We start from the raw sequence: 7,153 nt of genomic DNA, 5'->3' as shown, positions 1-7,153 counted from the left end.
GAGCCCAGACTGCAGCGTTACACTCAGACTTCAAGGTCGGACAGCCAGCGTGTCTTCAGCTGCCCTGGCCCTGAATGGGCCTGACTTGGCGGCCATCAGCCCTGCTCTCTCCCTCAGGGTCAGGGCACAGAACTAAAATAATTGTCATTCACTTCATGTTCCTTGTTCCTAATTTGAAAGGAGGTCTGAGGTCACAATAGAGTAGCCTGTGTTGGGGTGAATTGGGCCAAACAGTGCTGGCGCCCTTGAGAAATAATCTCTCCCTCTCCCGTGTGGCCTAACACCCAACGCCTCTTATTTCCCCTCATTGTTCCAATTTCCTCCTAATTCCCTTGTCCCCAGAAACATGCAAACCCCAGTGTTGGTCACAAAAACTGGCTCCCATGACCCAGTTTCTCCCCCCGCAACCCCAAGCCTCTTTTTCCCTCTTCTTGCTCTCCTGCCCTGTTCATGGACTCCAGTATCCCCAGGGCTACAGGTCATGTTCTGCTCCTGAGAATTCATTAGTTGTAGAAGGAAAGGCTTGATCTCCAGTAAAGAGATTTCAAGACATCTGGGGGCAGGTGGGTTTTCTGAATATTCTGGATGCAAGAACTTGGGATGCTATTGGGGGAGGCTACTGCAAGGGGGGAGGAGGGTAAGACTAGCAAGAACAGAGCTGTGAGCTCTAAGTCCCACACTCAGCAGGTGAGGACCCTGTGTCCACTGTTTCGGCCTTCTTCATGAACTTGGAGAAGCCATGCTCCCCTGGGAAGCTCCATGTGGACACAGAGTGGAGCTGGGAGTCCGGGTCTGGGGCCACTTGGTCACTGAGTTGCCAAGATGCCTCTCAGGGTCTCAGTGGTCTCCTCCTGAAAAGTGGCATAACAATCACTGGCCTGAGTGCCTCTGGAATTGTCATTAGGATCCACCGAGAGCTTGATCTAAAAGCCCATCTGAAACATTATGTCCTATTGAGGGTATTTTCTTCATTCTTCTTTCCCCTTAGGTGACAAGAAACAGAGAGAACTGGGGAGGCAACTAATAAAAGTACTCTGAGCTGCTTTTTTTAGAGTACAAGGGATTTTGCTCTCCCAGCCCCCTGCTGGATCCTTGGTGAGATGGGGGGGGGGGGGGGGTCATTTCTATTGTCCCTGGGCCTGAACAGGAATTCAGGTGGGAAAGAGGCAGTCTTGGGGAGTGCAAGGGCTCTGGAGTCAGGTCCTGTCCTCCCTCCCCCTGAGGGTGCTCCACTGCCTCCATGGTGAGCGCTGCTTGGTGGGATACAGATGGTAAGCCAGGCTCCCGCTTCCCTTGCTCCGCTATGGGTGGGGCAAGGGATGGGAGGAGGAAACAGACCCACGGAAAGAACCAAGCTGGGACCTTCTGCGCCTCACTGTAGAAAAGAGGGGTGGGACTCCTTAGTCTGTCCATGTCTTCCTGAAGTGCTGGGAACAGCTGGAATTTGGGCATCACCACCTGTCTTGCTCCATTCTGTCATCTGCCTCTCACACCCTTCTAATACTGTCCTGTTAGGGCCCTCTGGGGGAGGTTCAGGTTTGTCTTTGCTCCTCTAGTAAGCTGCATCTCAGCTGGCTTCCTGGTATGGTGGTTTAGTCGCTAAGTCATGTCTGACTCTTTGCGATCCCATGGACGGTAGCCTGCCAGGCTCCTCTGTCCATGGGATTCTCCAGGCAAGAATACTGGAGTGGGTTGCCTTTCCCTTCTCCAGAGGATCTTCCTGACCCAGGAATCAAACTGGGTCTCCTTCATTGCAGGCAGATTCTTTACCAACTGTGCGGCTTCCTGGTATGCAGATCCTTATATAATCCTCTCCCCTTGAGTGTGGGCTGGTCCTAATGAAGAAAGAAAGTGAAAGTCAGTCAGTCGTGTCCGACTCTTTGCCACCCCGTGAACTATACAGTCCACAGAATTCTCCAGGCCAGAATACTGGAGTGGGTAACCTTTCCCTTCTCCAGGGGATCTTCCCAACCCAGGGATCAAATCCAGGTCTCCCACATCGCAGGCGGATTCTTTACCAACTGAGCCACCAGGGAAGCCATGAAGAGAACAGGGCAAAAGCACCTAAGACTCAGTTATAGAAGTCTGTGATGGGACTTCCCTGACGGTCCAGTAATTAAGATTCCAAGCTTCCAATGTAGAAGGGACAAGTTCAATCCCTGGTTGAGGAACTAAGATCCTGCATGCTGCACAGTGTGGACAAATAATAATAATAAAATAAAAGTCTGTGTCCTCCATCTCGCCTGCACACTCTAGCGCTCTCCTGTCCACTCTAAGAGCAAAGCCATGGGTCATCTTGTGAGCTGCCCTGTGGGAGGCCCACAAGGCAAAGAACTAAGGGCATTCTCTAGCCAACAACCCATGTTGAACTGAAGCCGAGTCCAGCAGCGTGTGAGAAACTGAATCCCATCAGCAACCACAGGAAATGGAAATGGACTCTTCCCTATTAAAACTTGGAATGATTGCAGTCAGACATCTTGACTGCAGCCTGTGAGTGACCCTGAGCCCGAGGACACCAAGCTACCTACAGATTTCTGACACACAGAAACTGTGAAATAATATAATGTTGTTGTTTAAGCCACTAAGATTTGGGTTAATTTGTCATGCAGCATAGATAACAAATACACTCCTTTCCCTTCAACCCTGTTGCTTCGTCAGTGCTAAGTCTGTTTGTCCTTGGCCTTCATTCACTCCTCTGCTTCACTCCATCCTCACCCCGCTGCCCCTACCTCTCTGAGGCTCCTCCCTTTTGTCATTTCTCTCACCCCCTAATTGTGGTCTCCCCCAGCATCTCTGTCTGTGTACTCCCTGAAGAGCCCCTTGCTCATGGCTTTAGTAATGAGTAAGCTCTATGTCTATGGAGATATTCTTCCAGTCATTTCCCCCATTCCTCATGCTCATCTGCATTCAGTTCCATTTCTCTTCTGGCCCCTGAATATATATTTTATCTAGATGTTATTATAACAACTCAAATCAGTTAATATGTCCCTCCTCATCATGTCTGTTTTCAGTCAGCAATACACGTTCCCTTCAGAAGGCGGCCCAGAGCTTCCCTGGATCCCCCACCACAGCTGAGCACAAATCTCCTCTCTTCCTATATGCCTCTCTTCAGTTGAGACTCACTTTCTTTACATGTGACTGCCTGTATTCCCTGGTGCAACTTGGTTACTTCCCTGCTCCCGGTTTTTAAACCTGTAGCTAAAAACTAGAAATACTCCCAGATGTTTTTCAACAGGTGGTATATCTCTGTGCCATGGACTACTACTCAGCAATAAAAATGAAAGCATTATTGATACATATAACAACTGGGATGGATCTCCATAGAATCATGTTGAATGAAAAAAAGCCAACCCCCAAAGGTTATATACTGTATGACTCCAATTTATATAACACTATTTACATGTGAAAACTATGGAAACAGAGAACAGATGAGTAGCTGCCCAGATGAGTAATTGGGGCAGAGGGGGAGGCAGGGAAGACGTGAGCATGATTGTAAGAGAGCAACGTGGGGAATCATGGGCCGATGGAAATGTTCTGTACCTTGACCACGTCAGTGTCAATAACCTGCTTGTGATATTACACTTAGGTTTTGAGAGATGTTATCATTGGGGAAAACTGATAGAGGGTATAGGGGATTTCTCTGTAGTAGTTCTTGTAATTGCATGTGAATCCAAATTGGCATCAAAAGAAAAAATTTAATTAAGAAAAAACACCGCCTTGAGTTACATGGAACTCAAGTTATAACCTAGAAAGTACATTACCTAGAAAGTACATTCATTCCTAGAAGGTATGAATGAAAAAAAAAAACAACACAACACTTCTTTAAAAAATAATTTGATCATCTATAATTATTTTTATTTTTAAATTAAAAAAGTTTTCAATTTTTTTTGGCCACACCCCATGGCATATTGGATCTTAGTTCCCCATCAGGGATCAAACCCATGCCCCCTACATTGGAGGTGCAGAGTCTCAATCACTGGGCCACCTGGAAAGTCCCCATAATTCCCTTTTCCTTTTTTTAAATTGAAGTATAGTTGATGTGAGATATTATAAAAGTTACAGGTATACGATATAGTGATTCACAATTTTTAAAGGTTATACTGCATTTGTAGTTATTATAAAACATTGGCTATGTTCCCTGTGTTGTACAATATATCCTTGCAACTAAAAAAAAAAAAAAAATCACTGCTTTTAACCCACTAAAATGTTTGTATTTGAAAAGTAGTAACAGAACCCCAAGTTTCTAATCTTCTGCCTTGACCCTGAGTGGCACCCCCACAGAAAGCTAGGTGGACTGTGGCACTGCCCACCGTGCTCCCCTGAGACCATAAGATCAGGTCCAGTATATCTGCTCTTCTCACTGATCTGGCGCTCCTGCCCTCCTCTTTCTGGAGGAGCAGTGAAAAGCAGGAAGAACTTAGGGAAGCTCTTTTAGGCAGAGGAACTGAGTCTGAGGTCGGGGCAGAAAGAGAGGGATTAGGGCAAGTCACCACAGGCAGGTCAAGTTCTCACCCTCACATTGCCTTCCTTCCTCTAAGCCCAAGATGCCCTCGTTGACCCAACTCCCACCCCCATCCTTCAACCCCCGCTCAGATCCCATTTGCTCAGGGACTCCTGCACACCAGCCCCCTTCCCTTCTTGTCTGAGCTTCACAATTTAACTCCTGATTAACTGGTGAACGTTAGTCTGGATTGTGTTGTGTGTAAACTCCTCACGGGCAGAGACCATCTGTCTCACCAGGCTCTTCTGCACAATCAGTTCAGGCACTCAGTTGTGTCCAACTCTTTGTGACCCCCATGGACTGAAGCACACCAAGTTTCCTTGTCCATCACCAACTCTCAGCGCTTACTCAAACTCATGTCCATTGAGTCGGTGATGCCATCAACCGTCTCATCCTCTGTTGTCTCCTTCTCCCACCTTCCATCTTTCCCAGCATCAGGGTCTTTTCCAATGAGTCAGTTCTCTGATTCTGCACAATGCCAGGCACCAAATACACAGTATAGAAATATTAGTAAGTATTGGCTTGTAACACAAAGGGATAATAACCTCCTCAATTCATGAAAAGGTCATTTTGTTAGAAAAGTGGCCAAAAGATAAAATGACAGTTCTCAGTTTATAAATGCAAACACCCCTTAACACATGAAACGAGTTCAACCTCCTTGTGGTCAGAGAAATGCAAAATGAAATGTACAGCAAGAGATCACTGCTCAACCAACCGGTGGGCGGAAGTCCAAGAGTCTGATGACATACTCAATTGGCAATATTCTCTTTCACATGTATTCCTGGTGAGAAGGGAAAAGGCTACAACTCCTGGGGGTAATTTTTTTTAAACTTTTTATTTTAAAACTATCTCACAGAAACTACAGAAAACTACAGAAAAGATGAAAATGTCACAAAATAATTTATTTTTTTTCTAAACTATTTGTGACAAAGTGTCAACATGGTGCCCAGTCGCGCCCCCCCCCCCAAAAAAAACCTTACTATAGGATATATTTCTTTTTATCCTAAACTAGAAATATATTCTTATAAATAAGGACACTGTCTTCCATAACTGCAGTACAAACATCAAAATCAGGAAAGTAACACTGATCCATTACTATAGTCCATTACTATCCTCAGACCCAATTTACAATTCTCCAAGGAGGAGAAGGGGACGACAGAGGATGAGATGGTTGTATGGCATCACCGACTCAATGGACATGGGTTTGGGTGATGGACAGAGAGGCCTGGAATGCTGTGGTTCATGGGGTCACAAAGAGTCGGACACGACTGAGTGACTGAACTGAACTGAACTGAATTTTTCCAATAATGCCCTTTGTACCAAAAATATCCAATCCAGAATCACACATTTACTTGTCTTGTATCTTTAGTTTCTTTCCTTCCATCTGGAATACTTCCTCAATCTTTCCCTGACTTTCATGGCCTTGACACTCTTGAAAAATACAAGTCAGTTATTTTGTAGGATATCCCTTTGCAATGGTGTGATGTTTGTGTCCTTTCAAAAGTCATATATCGGAACCTACCCTGCAAGCTGATGGTATTAGGAGGTGCAGCCTTTGGGAGAAGATTAAGTCATTAGGGCAGAGCTCTCATGACTGGGATTAGTGCTCTTATAAGAGAGACCCCAGAGAGCTAGCTTGTACCTACCACCATGTGGGGACACAGAGAAAAGATGGCTGCCTTTGCAGAAGGAAGCATCACCAATCATCAAATCTACTGGCATCTTCATCTTGAACTTTCCAGCCCCTACTGTGAGATATAACTATTCATTGTTTATAAACCACCCAGTCTATAGTACTTTGTTACAGCAGCCCAAATGGACTGGGAGGAGGTTTGTCTGACGTCTCCTTGAGATTAGATTCAGGTGATGCATCTTTGGCTGGAGTATGTATGACAGAAATGATGCTGTGTCGTTCTCACTGCATCCTGTTAGGTGGTGTATCATTTCAATTTGGTCCACTACTGATGAAGTTAACTTTGATCACTTGATTAAAGGGCTTTTTCATTGTAAAGTTATTCTTTTCCTCTTTGTAATTAGTAAGTATCTTGCTGGGAAGTACTTTGAGGCTGTGTAAATATCCCATTCCCCACTAAACTTGCAATTTGTTTGTTTATTTATTTCTAGCACTGTGGACTCATGGATTCCTATTTTATGCAGTGGATTTATAATCTGTTGGTATCATTATTTTGGTGCTCAAACTTTCCCATATTTTCCCAGTAAAAGCCCTTTCTGTATCCCATCCTTCTTTGAATACTTCTTTAACTTTAAAGTATAACATGTTCTGGACTCATCTTGTTCTTTGCTTGACCCAGCTCTGGAAGCTGCCATTTCTCCAAAGAAAGTCCAGTTCCTTTTGGTAAAGAATGGTATTTAGAAACCAAGATCTGGGCATGAGGTATCCTCATCCCTGTTGAGGTTTCATTGCTTGTACATGCTCTCAGTGGACAGAAGAGGGGAATGTGTGTATGTATATACACAAGATGTAAATACACACACATACATTTTACATCTATATTTATCTCTGGTTCTATCAATATACAGAAGTGAGGCTCAGAGTGGAGTGAGAGGCAGAGGCTAAGGTGTTTTCTGGAGGAAAAGGCTGAATCAGCATCTAGAAATAGGGGAGGAAGTGGATGACAATTGCCGTGGGAA

The sequence above is a fragment of the Dama dama genome, chromosome 11 (genome assembly GCF_033118175.1).
Source record: "Dama dama isolate Ldn47 chromosome 11, ASM3311817v1, whole genome shotgun sequence".
In the NCBI taxonomy this organism is placed as follows: domain Eukaryota; kingdom Metazoa; phylum Chordata; class Mammalia; order Artiodactyla; family Cervidae; genus Dama; species Dama dama.
Note: the sequence above shows the minus strand (reverse complement) of the source record.